General features: G+C 39.5%; 1 protein-coding gene across 3 annotated transcripts in view; it reads left to right on the top strand.

Moving 5' to 3' along the window:
* MAPK8 (mitogen-activated protein kinase 8) overlaps positions 1-16946 on the top strand; it is a 268471-nt gene that overhangs the window by 119686 nt on the left and 131839 nt on the right. Inside the window, exons 3-4 of one of the 3 annotated variants that reach the window (XM_086900420.1) lie at positions 9851-9983; positions 12079-12241. The exons of the other annotated variants lie outside the window; for them this stretch is intronic. The gene's annotated coding sequence lies outside the window, so the exon portion shown is untranslated. The remainder of the gene's footprint in view (positions 1-9850; positions 9984-12078; positions 12242-16946) is intronic. 3 annotated transcript variants of the gene reach the window in all.

Genomic DNA, 16946 nt, shown 5'->3' with positions numbered 1-16946 from the left:
TGTGAAATGAAACTTACTGACAGTTAGACCCTTATTTAAATCTCTCCAACTGCTGCTGGAGTACATGAGAATTGGAGTGGGGCTCCTTGTTCCTGCAGAGGGAGGTTGTGGAGACATTGTTTGTGATAGACCCATGGAGACAGAGCACAATTAGGGACTTGAAGGGCTGTATAGCATAGGCTTCTTGTCTATGCAGCTTTAACAAGATGTTTTACATTTTTATGAGATTTACTTAAGTAAAATCAAATTCAGGGTGCAAAACCTTCAAATGTTTTGAAATGGGAACTGCTAAGAATGTCCCATTTAGTTTGTTTTGATCATTGTTGAAACCTAACAAGAGGCTGCTGCCTCTGAAGTGATTCAGTGATTCAGAGCAGATAAACACACTCGATACTCGATAAATATTCCAAATGTTAAAAAAAACCTCCTTTTGTTTCTCTGATGCTTAATAAGGCTTGACATGCAAATGCCTGCAAGCCTTACTTGGACATCTTTATTACAGTCCTGTTCTTATAAAAAAATCCCTTACTACTTCTTACCTCCTTTAGCAGTTACATGAACTTTAGAGACTTATTTTTGTTGTGGTTTGGGTTTGGGGGTTTTGGGGCGGCAGTATATTTTGTGTTTGATTTGTTGGATTTTCTGGTTTCTTTTGCCCATGAAAAATGAGAGAACAAAAAAGCTGGGTATTTTATTTACTGGAATGAAAAAGTGAAATCTAGAAAGTTGCTAGTCAAAATGAAAAAAAGTAGGTTAAATTTCTTGAAATGTTTTTTCAGTAGTTTAAAAACATTGCTTCACTTTGATCTTTTAAAATGTCTGCACTTTGTACACAGAAATTAAATTTTCAAAACAAAATTTCACATTGAGAAGGAAAACAAAATTAGAAAAGCTTAGTCACACTTGTACATAGTTTGGTGTTTTCCCCCTCCAAGACCTGTTCTGTGCCAGCAAAGTTAACTTCATTAGAAAAGCAAGAACAACCTTTAGAACAGGATATCTGTTTTGTCCTCATTATTAAAGGAGGATGCCAAGGCTCATCACAGTGTATTCTCCTCCTTCTTTGTACATTAGTGTCTCTTTTTCAACTATGGTCCTGGAAAATCAGACTGAAGCCTGCCTAAGGAGCCCAGCAGAAGGCTGTGGGATCTAGAGGGTGTGTTAGTCTGTAGGGTTCAGAAAATAATCAGCTCATGTCCTGAAGTATGAAGTTTGTTAGCTGTGCCCCCTGCAATAGTGAATGCTGCCCTCTGACTTGACATTGCATACAATCATTTCTCTTCAGATTTATGGCACAAGAGAGTTTATCAGCTAAATTTCATCTGGATGAAGGCACCACTGGCATACTGGGCAGCCAGTATCTATCTTTTCCCTGCTCTGATATTCCACCACACAGGCTGGAGAATGCTTAAGTGGTGAATACTACAGTTGTTTCAGATTGTGCAACAGTACCATAACAACATTCACTTCAATGACACAAAAGCTGTATTGGGCTGTTTGGAAAACTTGTTCAAATTCTAATTCATACTTTTCATGTTATTTTATCAATTTCCTTTTTTTTTTTTTTTTTTCAATTATTTTTAAAACTTAGTTAAAAATAACTATGAAACTCTCAAACATCACCTAGACAGGTTGTGGAGTCTTCTTGCCTGGAGAAATTCAAAAGCCATGTAGATTCAATTGTGAGTAAAGTGCTCTGGAAGACCCTGCTTGAACAGGGAGGTTGGACTTCATAAACTCCAGCAATCCTTCCCAACCTTACCCATTTTGTACATCTGTGAAATATAGCTGCATGCATTTCTTTTTTTCTAATTTTTATCTTTTTGAGGTAGAAAAGGCTTGAAAAGCTCTTTTTGTACAATGTGCATATGTGGACTGAGATTATTTAGGAGACTAATGAAAACATTTTAACTGAGCTGTAAAACTCACCATGATACAGGAATAGATCTGGTCAGTACTTTATGACTGGCAGACTAACATCTAGTCTGTACCACCTTTCCTTGTGGCAACATTGCAGAATAAAAGATTAAGAGAAAGATTAGGTTTGGATTTCTCAAGGGATACACATGAATACTCTTTAGCAGCATGGAAAATAATCATATTTGCTCTTACTGCAGTGGAAGTTAAATATAAATGGACTGTGTTGCCCTCAGAAAAGACAGCCATTGTATATCACTTCAGCACTTGTTCTGATCTACTGGCTTGGACAGCTTGCTCATGATCTGCTTTTTTCCAATGCTCAGATTTCTGAAAACAAGACAAAGGAAGAGGAGGAGTATTATTTTTAAATAGATCACCTTCCTTGTGTTTTTACTTCGTTTCAGGTGTTGATCACAATGTAATGTTAGAGTATATATACATGGAGGTATAGGACAAGTATAGCTCTTTTTAAAACTCATCTAGACACAACAGGTGGGTCCTGTCACTGCCCCCACAATATGTAAAATGGGTTGTGTGTGCTTCTGAAGCAAATAAAAGATATGTCAGAACAAAAGAATCCTGAAAGAGAAGTCAGTTCCAGTTGGAAGTCTGAGTTTGTTATAAAATCAAAAGTAAAGCAAAGAGCTGTGGAGGTGTAAACTGGATCATATACAGGATGTGGGCTGTAGTGGGGCAGCATTGGCAAACTGTTATCTCATCCTCTGCCCTCTCATGAGCTGTCATTATGAGACATGAACTATATCATGTGTAACTGTATTATTGGGAAAAGAAAGTCTCTTCACATTTCTGTTTCACCAACACAAGATTCTGGATTAGGTGCTGTGTGTAGGACAGTAAAAGCAGGCTTCAGCAGTAGCATGTGTCTTATGACAAAGGACAAACTTGACTGTGAGGCCATTCATCATGATCAGTAAACTAGAAATCTGTTGTTATGAAACTGCTTACCAGAATCTAAGAAGCACTGTAAATTTCAAGGCAATCTTTGGCCACATCAGCTTGACTTTTTCTAGGCTTTATGGGGTTAGGCTGCAAGCATGGAAACTCATGCACTGAGTATGCAATGGGAGAACTTTCTTATTGTTCCTGGAACACAGCAGAAAAGCATGCTGAGAACTGGAAGAACAACTTAGCAATAAAAAGGTGAATATGACAAGCAGCTCCCAGGGTATGAGCTTTCAGGCAAGGCAAATGAATTCCTTACCCCATCTGGTCTGCAAGTGGTGGGTAAACCTCTAAATGAGTGGAGTTCGGTTAAGAATTCAACAGCTGGAATCTCCCAGCCATCAGAATCATATGTCTGTATTTTATCTCAAAAAAGGCCTATCCTCACAAAACCTGAGAAGCAGAGCTCTCTGTAGAATATTGTATTAGATTGATTCCTGAAACTAGAAGTATAACAATTAAAAAAATAAATAAATAAATAAATAAAATTAACAGCATCTGCTGCAGTCTTCAGGTTGTTTTGAACATTTCCTGTAGCATGCTGAACAAGGTCATGATGATCTTTGCTCCTGAGGTTCATTGAGACTCCATTCCAGCATGGAAAGCTGGCTTGGCACAGGTATGGCATTTAGTCTTGAACCTGGAGTTACATCTCAGAATGCATCACTGGCAGAAATTATTGGCTGCAGAAGGCAGAAAGGCTAAGCAAAAAGATCCTGGTATAAGCAAGTGAAAAATCAGTATTTCTGACTAGAATTACATTTATGAATTAACAGGCTGGAAAAGCCTGACATTTCTCTGGTATGTCTAAGTGGAAAGTTTGCTGCAGATAACCCAAGCTGCCACTGATTTGGCCAGAAGATGCCAGACTAGTGTTTTCCTTGTATAGTATAAGCTGCTCCTGAGCTTTTCCTCCAAAGTATTGGCTATGCTTTTCATCAGTATAGGTTGGCATGACTTCTTTTTCCATCTGCTTGGAGGAGGGGGGCAGGATGGAGTAAATATTTTAGTTTCTAAAAATAAGCATCCCAGTTCCACTGCCAAAAAGTTGGAGTCTTTCACTCGACAATAGTATTTAGAGTTTCCATTTGCTTTGGCTTCCTCCTCTAGATGCCAGTGTTGTGGAAGGATATTGCCTATATGAATAGTACAGGTTTGTGTGAGTGAAAGCTTATGCCAATCCAGCCAGCCAGCAGAGTGTGGCACCCCAAGGAGAACAAGGTGCAGGAGTTTAAAGAACAGAGTGGGATAGGAGGGGATGCTCTTCTCAAGGCATCGAAAATTCAAGGTGAAAAATTCAAAGAGAAGCAGTTTCTCAGTGCAGCCCCTGTACATCATCGCAAATGCCTGCTCATTGTTTGTGGTGGATTTTTTCAAAGGCTGCTGCTCTGGCAAGTGCATGGATTGGGATGACTGGTGGCATAGTGACAATTGCAGTTGTGAGCACTATCATCTGCCACCAACTGAACAGTAATTAATAAGGTCTGCCCTGAACAATTCCACTGGCTTGTTGTATGCTGACATGTGCAACAAATTCTAAAGGGAAGAGACACTCCGTCTGGGGTCCCACCCATCCATTCCCCCTCTTCTCCTTCATCTTCTCACCCTACTTAGAAGCAATTTTTTTTTTCTTTTCTTTTTCTTTCCACCCTCCCCTCACCCAGCAAAGGTTACATTGTATAAAAAAGACTGCAAAATATTTTTCTCTTTGTTCTATGTTTCCAACAATGTTATGGACTTCATTGGTGTGGTATAAAGCTCCATTAGGATCCCAGAAAATTGGATTTGTTTATATTGATACTTTGCAGCTATAAGAGTTCTGTGTGTTGCTGAAAAATACTGGTTGCTTCACTTTGTAAGTGCAGCTCTCTTTGCTCAGTAATCACCTTCTTGTGTTTTATTGCCTAGTTTTCAAGTCTCATTTTACTACAGTTCTAGAGATTATGTACCAGAGATAAAGGAAAATATTTATTTACTTTAATCTGAGGGATTCCTTGTGCTGCTTCTGGGTCAAATTCAGGGAGACATATTTTTTGTTTGAGTAAAGATTGATTAAATTATCACGTTTTCAAGATAACTTCAAGGTGTGTTACCTTGTGATTAGTGCCAGATCTATATGCAGTATAATTAATGTTTATCATACAAAGGGCTAAATCAGGTGAAGAACCCTGGAGCTTGGTGTAGTTATCATTTTCAGAGAGCCTAAACTGAGGTTTCCTACAAATAAACATGATGTTCAAATTCTGAATTCTGCTATAGTATGTATATCTAAATTAATTTGATAACTTATTATCATCTAATGTCCCAAATAGACAAATAATTTTATATCTCTACAGATGTGAAACTCAGAACAGCGTTGTGTGTATTTCTCTCACAGCCTTCTGTGCTGCTTTTCTATACCCAAAGCCAGCAACATTTGAGCCAGCTTCAGGAAGCAATAAAGCCATGGAAAAGTGGCACTTAATTAAAATGAAGTTAAAAGTGAGCATGAATGGAATTAAATTTACAACTGTTCTTAATCATGTTGCAGTCATTGTTTTGCATTGATTTTATCAGATGTACCAGGTGTAATTTTATCAGATGAGTCCCATGAAATCACAGATAATGGGTTATTCCATGACTGCTTTGTAGAATTTGGAAACAAGTTCTATTGACCCATTTCTGGGTCAATACTGAATGAGAAGGAAAAGACTACCCCCTTCTCCCCTCAGATAATTTAGGCAGGAATTAACTGTCCTGAATTTGGCTACTTTAAGCAAAAGTGAGAAAGTACAGAGTATCAGTGAGGAAATGCAGAATATGTTTTATATGCATGTACACATACACGTATATGTGTGTGCATTTTCTTTTTTAGCAGTAGTGACTCATGACAACTGGAAACTTGGCACCTTCCCTTATTCCAGGTCTGGCATTGTGCCCACTCTTTGGATAGAATGACTGAAAAGCTTTTCAATTTCTCCAGTCCAATTCAAAATGCAGCAGTTGCACAAGTTGCCACATGTGTGCTCTTAGGAAGTCTCAGTGCAAATGGAAATAGACCTTGCCACGAAATATAGACACTCATCATTGGTGATGCTGAGCTACCCCACTTGGAGAATGGTTAGCTGTCTTGAAGTTAATTTACAAACTGATCAAAGCTTTGGAATGGGGCTGACTGGCTAATCCTGTTTATTCCCTCATGCCATTTGAAATTAATTGGAGGAAGATCAAAGGATGAAGATTGTTGACTACTACAGGTAATAAAAAGGCCTCTTGCTCTGAGATTTGTAAATCCCCTTTTCAATAGAATAAAAGAGAACTTTTTACAAGTATTTTGGATTCTCATGGTGTATGGATGCAGCATAGCAAAAACTCCACCAAAACCTGACGTTAAATAATATACTTAAGAGCAGCCACTAACTGTATAAAGTATATAAAGGGGAAGACCCTTGGAAGTTCATTATTTCTCATGATATGTAGCATAGTACAAATGGTTGGACTAACTTTTGTTTCTTTTTCTGATCTGGACAATGCTGGACACTTCACTTGAGTCCCCTGAAGTACTGATGGAGTATAAACAGGGATTATACTGGAGATTTGCAGGAGATTGCAAATCTCTGGTTTAAACTAAAGTTTGAGACTTAGAATAATTCACCTCTGAAGATTGTGTTGCCATGAGAATAGGAAATGGAGAAATTGAAACCTCCACCAAAAAAAAAAAATGGTTGCAATGTCAATTACACCACCAGCTGGAAATCTTTCTTTTAGCAACAGGAAGGGTTATGCTAAGTGAAGCCACCTCATCCCATATGAATTAAATGTTTCTGGGTTTTCTGCTACATCTTTTTTGGTTTTGGTCAATCTTAGAATCAAAGAAAGTGGAAGATAATTTTATTATAAACTTAATAAGTATTTGCAGCAGGGCTTTTAGTATTTGATATATCTCCAGAGCAAACATAAATAAAATAGTGTTTTACAGACATATTTTAGAAGGCAAGGACTGCACCGTACCCATTACAACGAAGTCTCAATGCTGGTGAGGACAATTTTCACAATGAAATCGAGTAATTTTTTGTGATACCAGGCAGAATAATACATACAACAGAGATTCCAGAAATCTTGTCATATTAAGAAAATGTAAGTGGCTTATTCTATATGCCATGAGATAGGAATATGCCATCTGCCTGCACCCAAATGGATGCAGACTCATCTTTCCAGTTCTGTTCTACTTGAAACACTGACTGCTCAAATGGCTTCTGTGGCTCGTCTTGGCAGCTTGGAAAAGCTTGATTCAAGGGTCCCCTTTTTGTTAACATTGATTCTTTTCATAGATATCTCTGTGGTCCCTAGTTCCAACCGGAGTCTGAGACAGAAGTTGTGTATTAATGCTCCACAGCACAGGCTGGGGTTTTCTAGCCCAGCCAGATGCTGGAAGTCTTGGAAGTCTTGCTAAAGAGCTTTCACATGTCTGCCAGCTCATTTGTTGCTTGGTTGTCTACAGCTGTGGAGGACTGGCTTTGGAGGTGTGGATGCCCCCTAGTAGGCCTCTGTTCACACATTCAGATTTAGATGGTTTAGTTAAGATTTAGAGAGAAAGATAAAACTTTTTTAAATACCTCCCCAAATTTTAGTATACCCTCTCCACTTAAGATTAGTACTGGCAGGTTGCAGTGTGTCATAAGAGTGGAATGGCACAAAGCTGTAAAGGCCAAGATTGAAAATGGATTGTCAGTTGAAGGGGAAACACTGGCTGTGCTTCATCTCTTTTACCCTACAGCTGTATTTAACTTTGCCAACCATTTTTTTCTGGGTAGCTTTTTCTTGTGCCAGATCCTTTATGCTGGTCAGTGCACTGAGAAAACAGAACTCATCTTTTCCATGTCTGGCCTTTTACTCCTATAAGGAGAGGCCTAATGATTGCTGCATTGAGAGTTAAGCTTGAAGTACTTCATTTTTCCCCTGTTCCAAACGATTGCATAGATAGTACACTGGATTGTGATACTAGCTTGTTACAGAAAATAGCGCTCTTATTTCTTTATTCCAACGTTTTTTGCATCTTGTATCCAGCAGTATGCCTACTGTTAGGCTGCTGCTGCCTGTGAGGTTTGGAGTCTTAAGTGCTGATTTGTTGTGTAACACCAAGGATAAGTGAGTATGCACTAACAACTATAGATATATGCAGCACTAAATTCTGTGACATATCAGGTGTGCACCTTAGAGGAAAGATTAAATGAAGAAAGCAAACATTTTTCCATAACCCAAGTCTAGATGGTAACAGGGAAAAATTGTTTGTGCCAACCCTTCTTCTCTGCCTGCTTTCATTTTACTGCCACAATTTTAGTACCAAACATAACCCAAACCTTTGGAGTGTTTAAACTATTGGAATAAGATGTTCTTTCATGTTTGGTTTCCATCTGGGTCTGGAGGCAGAAATGCCAGAATACCGCAAGACAAGCCTCTTGCATGCTATTTCTGATCATGGACAGGAATCAGGCCTGCCCCCCAGAAGGGCCTAGATGTGTTACAGCATTAGCAGGCACCTCCCAGAGCTCTGGGAAGTAAAGCAGTGTCAGACCAGCTCCCTAGACTGTATTTTCTTGGTTACTGGGTACATGCAGACTTTCCTGTGTAAATGTAGGGCAGCACTTGAGGACTTTGCAAACACAGCACTGTTCCGGTTTGTGGCAACTTCTGTAAGCAGATAATGAAAAGTATTGCCCAAAATGCCCAACAAAGGTATGTAGATCTCAGCTGTTCTCAATTGTTGTTCAGTTTATAGCTCCTTCTATGCTGTTGTTAAAGCCAATAAATATATTAATATATGCAAGAGGATCCTTTCATGAAAATAAAACCAGCATTTCTGAAAACATGTGCAAATAAGTGGAAGTTTCATGGAGTACGAAGATAATAAATAAGAACGTGTTTTGATGTTGGTTATGTTTGTTAGTTTAAGAGCATTCTTTGGGCTTCTGTGTGCAGCAGCAAAATCCCTCAATCTTCCCTTACCCTGACAAAGTGCCCTCATTAAGGGATTAAAGATGTTATTGCAATACTATTCATAATGTATACACTTTGCAGCCCCTCACATCTGTTTTCTGCACTATTTATCCAATCATTGAGACCCTTATTCAAATCTGCCTTGGAGATAACAGGACAGGATACCAAAGAATTCCTGGGCTGAGAGGAAATGGCAGAGGGTTGGTGTAATGAACTAATTAAAGACTTCATGCTCAGACTAGAGAAATCCAGAATGCTGTGATGTGGAGAGAATCACAGGATACACAGAGTTACCCCATTTTTAATGACACAGGCATGATCAAAGCAACCTGAACATTACATTCCAGCAAACATGCCTCTGCCTGATCAATCTGCTTCTGATAAGTGGCTGATGTTCTCAGCCACACATTAAGAGAGATGGCAGGTTTTATTTGGATGTGAGGAATGATGAGGAACCCAGGCTGCTTATGAGAGCAGAGAGCTTGCTCTCAGCAAGGTACTGGCAGGCCACACGTGAGTCCACCTGACTTTGCTCTCTTCTTTCTGGCCTCTCAGTTGTTTGATTGTCTTGGCTCAAAGAGCTATGATGGCAAGGTAAAATACAGTATGAAGGTGAACTCTGTGTTCTTTTCATTGTATACTTTTAGATAAAATGCCTTCCCATATCACTTCTAATAAATGAAGCTGAAGAATACTCATATGCATGATTTATTATAGAAGTGAGCTCAACAGCCTAGATCCCTGGGTGTTACTTAGGTTTCATTTCAAAAATTCCAAGAGATAGAAAATTATACAAAATGTCATCTCAGAACAATAAGCATACTTTAAAAAAAAAACAAAAACAAACAGTTTTAATAATTTCACGTATCTGTTCACCTAGAGATGTCTATGTGCTGTATAAGATGGCTGAACTTAATACAAACTTTCAAGTCCAAACCTCCTTAATTTAAAAGTTGGAATTATGAAATAAGGTTTTCTGGGTACTTTTCAGGTGTTACTTTGTTGAAGTCAGTAGATAACAATGAAATTTCTACTGCAAATACTGCAAGCAGTTCTAAGTGACAGCTAAATATCACTTGTGAAGCATGAGTAAAGTGAACCAGGAAAGACATACAAGGTGAGAGGTAAAGAATAAAGATACATGTAGTAAAAGGAGTTACAAAGTGTTGGCTCTTTCTGTGGCTGATGTGAAAAGGAATTTGATCATAAAATATAAAAGCTTCTGAGCTGCTAGGCTTAATGAATTAGAGCCATACTCAGAAGGGATGGCTGTAGCAAACTCAGACTCTGTGGCCTGACAGTTGGACGCTTAAAACAAGTGTGAGGGCATTTCAGCTGTCTAAACATTACCCAGTGTTTTGTACAGATCTTTATGGAAGAGATTTTTATAGAGACATTTGAAGAATTTTAGGGTCACATGTTCTGCTTCTTTGTCTGGCTAATGTCACTAGTAAATCAGTTCTAAACAAATGACTGTTAAAATGTGTATTTAAAGAAATGAGAAGACTTGCCAAAAACAAGAGATTCAAAGTTTGGAAAAAAGTTGGAGCTTCAATCTGCAAGAGAAGATTTACCAGCCTCCAGGCTACTGAAACTTCTCTCTAGCCATCCCTCAGCTGTGCAGTCTAAGTTGTTTTGGCAACCAAGTGCTTTTTCCTATTACAGACCAAAAGACAAAAGGGTGTATGATGGGTCCCCTTGGCTTTCACATCCTGTAGCAGAATATGGCCTGATCTGAGCCTGGGTGTGCTTTCTGCATGACCAGAGCTCTTGCACACTCTCCAGTGCTGCTGTCTCTGCTCCTCTGGGGAATATTGGCCTCTGCTCACTCCATGGTCATGGCTGCAGTTGCCTGACAGCCCTTGCCTCCAAAACATAATAAGGCCATGGAGCCTTTGTGCTTGGGAAGTTCCTCTCTCTGCTTTAGAGCACTCAGAGCACAAATCCATTTTCTGTCACGGTATCAAAAGCTCTGTTTGGTTGTGAATTTAGGGAGTAATATGACCCCAGAGTTCTCTGACTTGGAGATATACTAGAAGCAACTGGAATTGGCTGTACCCTGAAGCTTCAGTGGAAAATCCCTTTTGAGTTTGTTCTGAAATTCTGCTTTCTTTCAACTTCTTCCCACACTATATCTTCTTCATTTGTAGAGGACTGACTCAAATGTCCCTATTTGAATGCTGCTGAACTAACAGAAGTTTGATAGCACAGATGGGAGCAGATCTTCAGACACATTCCTGTTTTCTGACCTGGGCACTATGAAGTATTTCTCTGACACTTTTCTCACAGAAAGTGAACCCCAACATAATGGCCTGATAAGAATTACCTAAAGGCCAGGGAATGGAATAAACTTAGTTTAGCTGAAATTGGCTATTGTAGCAAACTATAAGCTCTAAATTTCTGGGGGGTGGACAAAAGAGACTCAGGGCTGAACCCAGAGATGGGCTACCAAACACTCTCACTGCAGTAGGAATTGTAGCTATTTAACTACCTCTAAGTCTCCTGCATATTTCCTGTCAACTGTGCACAGAACCTCTGGAGAAGGTTTACTTCCACTTGTGGAAGAACACTGATTCTAGTTTGATTTTGATTGTCACAAAAGAACAGTGTATTAGGAGCTGTACAGTTTTCAGTGTGCCAAATGGCATGGCTTGTGTCAAAAAACGTGAATTCTGTGCCTGTTTTTGTTATTTTTCCTTGGCTTCTCAGGTGATCATGAAAGTTTTGACTTTCCATTTTTTTCCCTTTCCTCACATCTGAAGTTGGACCTCCTTTGTAGAATACTTTAAACTCTATGGATGAGAAATACAAGACACTAGTTCAAATGTGTAGCATTATAGTCATATTAATATCAAAGATGTTGACATGTGTATAGTTCTCTGTATCTGGACCAAAGAACATTAGGACCTGATCAAAGATGTGGTTAGTTGGGTTTTCACAACCTGGCTAAGGCTTTGTCCATCACTCCCTGACAGATGTAAGACATCACTGAAGGGCAGGAGGCCACTTCCTTATGTGCTTTTACCACTTAGTGATCTGAGGAGAGACAGTGGCCAGCATGAATGGCCATGATGAGCAGCACACTCTGCTGCCTGTCACAGTCACAGGTTAATCAGGGTGCAGTAATTTGTGAGAACGTTAATAAATACAAATCACTCTCTAGAGGGCTGCAATATATTATTTTACCTCTCAACAATAACAGACCTTATTATCTTTCAGGGAGAACCTCCTGTCAGGGCAATCAAGGATGGGCACTTTTAATGAAGACAAATGATCTCCTTCAAAGGAGCGGTGAGCCTTGGTTTGGTTTAATGGCTTACTAGTATGAAGCATGGATTTAATCAGAGCTCCAGCTTCTGTCATGCATGGGCCTTGAAGTCAGGTAATTGGAGGCAGGTGCTAAGTACAATTTAAATGAAATGTCTAGTTAATAAGGACAGTTTAAAACATGCAATATTTACCCCTCCCCCAAGCCCTAGTTCTCTCAGGGACACGAAGGCAGCCAGCTGTGCTTGGGAACCAAATGACTTAATTTCTCAGCATTGTCTTTCATGCTCAAAATACTGTGCTGCTACTTTAGGCTTGCCAGATGCCCAAGTTGGAGTGACCTTCTTTCAGACAACATGGGCAACCGAGGGACTGTTAGAGCTCATTGTGCTTTGTTTTGTGCCAGAAGAGGTGACTGAACCAAAATCTGGGCAGAGATGAGGTCCATAAGATTCTGGATCTGAAATATCTGAGAGTCCAGTGAGGGAATAAGGATCAGAGTAGTTTCTCTAAATGGGTATTGCCCCTAGCTGTGGATCTGAATGTTGCTTTCCAGGCTATACTGTGCATTTTAGATGGTCACAACTGCTTTGTCGATATTGGAGTTTGTACAACACCCAATGCCTCTCATATTGGAAACCGAGGGACCTTCTGGAGAGCATCAAGGCTCCTTTCCTGCATGCCAACATGATACAATTCCTTTCAGGAACACAATCACAATTTGTATTGATATTTATCTTTTTCCTTTTTAGTGGCGATAGGGCATGAAGGAAAGCATACCAATTTTTAGGTGCCAGCAAGAAACTTCCTGCTACTTGTGGCCTATGTGCCATTTCATTTGGAACCATGTAGGAATTGTCAGCATCACTAAGTCTGGTGCTTTAAAGTGAAGTGTTTTGCCTTATTTTTGTCTTTTTGAAAACTTGGTCATGGAGTCATCTGCTTATGAAGTAAAAAATTATTGTGGCTGAGGAAGAAAATCTGAACATATAACTTTGAACAATTGGAACACTACACAATAAAAAAAGAAATGCTTATTTTTTTTATGACTCAAATTTTCCAAGAATGGCCTCTCTTATTTTCAAGCATTTGATGTCAGCAACACTGAACCTTATAGGGGGTAAAGGGAATTATAGAAAGTTCAGTGAATATCACTAATTCGTTCTTCATGCTCTAGGTTTGCAGACATGAATCAACAAAAATCTGGGCTTTAAATCCTAATTATCAGTTACTTAAAAGTAGGATTGAGAAGGCTAAAACATAAGAATATAGGTACTACAGGATCTCCTTTGTCCCTTTTAGGTGTTTCTGCTATCCCTTGAAACTAACAGTTAAGAGTAACAAATTCATAACAAACCCAAGATTTTACTTCTGAGGGAGAAAGTAATTAGCCACTGGGTGTGGAAGTATTTTCCATTAGCAATTTTTTAAACCCAGACTGGAATGCAACTAAGCCTGAAGGGACTTCATGACTGGGAGAAACCACAAATCTTGACTGTGAGGAGATTTCTATGATTAACTGCTGTGAGACTCCTTTCTTTGTCAAGGGAGTACATACAAGCAAACAAGGACCATCGATGCAACTAAGGAGTCAGATATTTCTGTGCTCTGTCTTGGGATGGCATGTGCTGTTCTGCTTTGCAGGAGGGCAAGGCAACAGGTAGGGCTGCCTCTCTGCAGCAGGACTAAAGTAACTAAACCCGAGCCATGGTAGGTAGGTGCACTTATTTCTGAAAGCATGATAAGACAGTGATATTGGAAATTGATTTCTCTCTATTAATACTTCATTACAACAGGACCATTCAAGATAAGTTGGCCTCTAAGGAATCTTTTTTTTTTAATGAAGAATTAAAGAAATCTCTGGCTCAAATTGCTTATTAAAATGCTTGGAAACAGGAATTGTTCCTGGGGGCCTCTACAGTTTTGTCTAGATTTCAGGAAACTAAAGAAGCTTTGGCTTTTCAGATACATTTTGAAATTCATTGTTGCTTTTTTTTTTCCCCCGTTCATTCTTCTTTTCCCTTCATCTGATATTTTTAATTGGGAAAATCATTTTGTGCAATAATTAAGAGATGAGAAATAGAACAATATTGTGAAGTCAAATGGATCAAGAAAAGAGTCAGAAGTAAAGTACAGGCTTTTTAGTTTGGAAGTTAGTGTGCAGCTGATCAGAATCCTGCTACCCTTCTGCTTTATGGCTTGAGTTCCTTACAATAGCATCAAAGGTGGAAAATTTCCAATCAGTTACAAAACAAATAAAAATCAAGATATTCACATGGATATCAACAACATAGTTCATAGCAACATTGTGGTCATGGATCTGACTGCAGCTCAGGCAGCTGCAAGAGAGTTGCCAGCTATTAGAATTACTGTGTAGTTGCATTGGGTACCAGAAGCAGTGGACATTCAATAGCATGGGCTGCACCACAAACTGAACAAGGCTGGCTGTTGTGTGGGCAAAGGCATTGTGTCAGTGTCTGCCTGCAGTGAAGGAGAAAAGCAGTGTTCTGTAAATGGCAGAGGTTTGTGCTTCTAATCCCAGAGTCACATGTGTGTAGGTAGAGTTTGTCATGACAATGGATGCTAATGGGAGGGAGAAAAGAAGGGTAATTTGATTCTGTACTAGATGACAGTGTGTTACAATGTCTACACTGCCTTTTAAATGTTGGCTGTTTCTATGTACTTTTCAAAATGAGATGTGTATGGCAGGAGGAGAAATTACTATTCTGCCCGAAAAGAAAGCATTGTAAATACAATGATATTGTCTTTAGTCATTGTCCCAGCTGAGGAAGAAGTTCCCTGAAGAGGTGTTTGTGCTAACTATATAGGTCACTTTAGTTGATGTAGGGGGGAAAAAAAAAAGTGGAGAGAAAGCCCAGGCTGGAATTGTATTTCCCCCCTCCTTTTCAGAAATAAGAATTAGGACCATGTAATCATGAAGTGGTGAAAAATTGGTGTGTGTTCCATCCGCAGTCATGAACTTCTCAAAAGATATACACAGCTATTAGAGATAGCTCACACCTTAAAATGAGGATATTCCAGTTTAGAATATTTATTATTTATTTTGATAGGCCAGGAGGAAAATATAACACTGATAGCTGCAGTGGACAGGACACAAGACTAACTAGGGTTACCTGCTGAGTCACAGGAACAGCACATGAGACTATCTCCTGATCTGAATCACCCTGTGACCTTTGTCAGTTTATCAAGGCTCCAACAAGTGTGCCCAAACTGTTTGTTCTTTTGCATGCCCTTGACTGCTGTGTGCTCTGTAGGGAGCAATGTGCAATCTATTCCCAGCTAGAAAGGACAAACAGGCTCTGCTGTTCTTACAGACAATGATTACTTCAGTACAATGTCATTTGTGAGAGCTGGTGCAAAAAACCAGCTGCCAAGTTTCCCCATTTGCAATGTTTCAGAAATAAGGCACTAGGGCAGAGGTTCGTTGATACTGATCAGGATTCACTTCCCCAGCTCTGGGAGCTGTTTACCTTAAGGCTAAATCATTTTGTCTCAATGTGTACTTCAGTGTCTGTAAAAAGCCCATAAATAATGCTCTCAGAAGTGAAATGATTTGAAGGCCTCCATGAAAAGTTCTATCCAAGCCCAAGCTGCCATAGTCAAACCAGCCCCAACAATACCTCATGGAATGTGTTCCTTTCATGTTTGTTCTGGGGCCATGGGGAACAATGTCCTTTCAGGACAATAGATGTCTGCAATTCATGGTGAATTTCCTTTCCTTCTCTCATTAAAATCCATTCATTTTCAGCCTCTTCATTCTCAAAAATCCATCTTGGATATTTGTCAACTTCTATTCATCTTACTTAGTCTGTGCATCTAATCTCTTTGAGTCTGAACATTTCCTCTTGATGGCAGAGCCTTGAGAGTGCTATTCTGCCAATTGTGATGCATTGAGGAGAGCCTCTTGGCAAGCTGGCTTATTCTTGGGAAATAGACATATTAGAGGAGTGAGACCTCAGGCATTTATACTGTGCAGGACACCACAATGCTCAGCACTCAGTAAAACTCAGAAGAGAACCGCTGCCTAGAAAAGCAAAATGCTTACTGGCAAATGTTTTTTTTCAAAATGGGTATGGAAAGCTGGCTTCAGTGCCCAGTTGAATTCAGTACTCCCTGTGAAGTCTCAGGCAGGCCGCTTCATCTGAGTATGTAGTGTGAAAGGCAGTAACACAAGCTTGCTTCTGATGCATGTTACTGTATCTGCTTCCTGCTAGGGAGAGGAGAGCAGAACTGTGACGGTGCTATTCCCTAGCAGTAAGTGAGAAAAGATTGAATCCTTTCAGATAAAACTGTTCAACAGCAGTGAAATCATAACAGCTTAGACCCACTGGTAATTCAGCAGCGTTTCATCCACTGACAAGGAAAGAGTCCTCAGCTCCTTACCCTGTTCTCTTGAAAGGGGCTGGCACTCAAGCAAGAGGCTTCTATTGCCTTAACTCCAGAGATCTTTGAGAGCTTGGTGACATCTGGTGGGAACTGGAAAGATCACAAGCCTTTTTGTAGTGATGACTGCAAAAGAATTTATAAAAACAAATTTTGTAAAACAGCCCCCCCCCCCCCCCCAAAGCAAGCAATGAAAATTTATTGATTTTCTCAGAATCACAAGAGTACAAAATCTAAACATGATGTTATAATGATACATTCTGAATGCTGTATAGTTCTGAGATCAAAGGGCTTGAAATGCTGGTGGGACATAACAGCTGAAATACAAAGAATTTGTCATTGGATTTTTGCAAGAATATAAGTGGTCATCTTTTTATCAGTCTAGTCAGAATATCAGTATAAAACCCAAATTGTGC

Source organism: Cyanistes caeruleus, chromosome 8 (genome assembly GCF_971803275.1).
Source record: "Cyanistes caeruleus chromosome 8, bCyaCae1.hap1.1, whole genome shotgun sequence".
Classification (NCBI taxonomy): domain Eukaryota; kingdom Metazoa; phylum Chordata; class Aves; order Passeriformes; family Paridae; genus Cyanistes; species Cyanistes caeruleus.
This window is presented reverse-complemented; position numbering and strand designations above follow the sequence as displayed.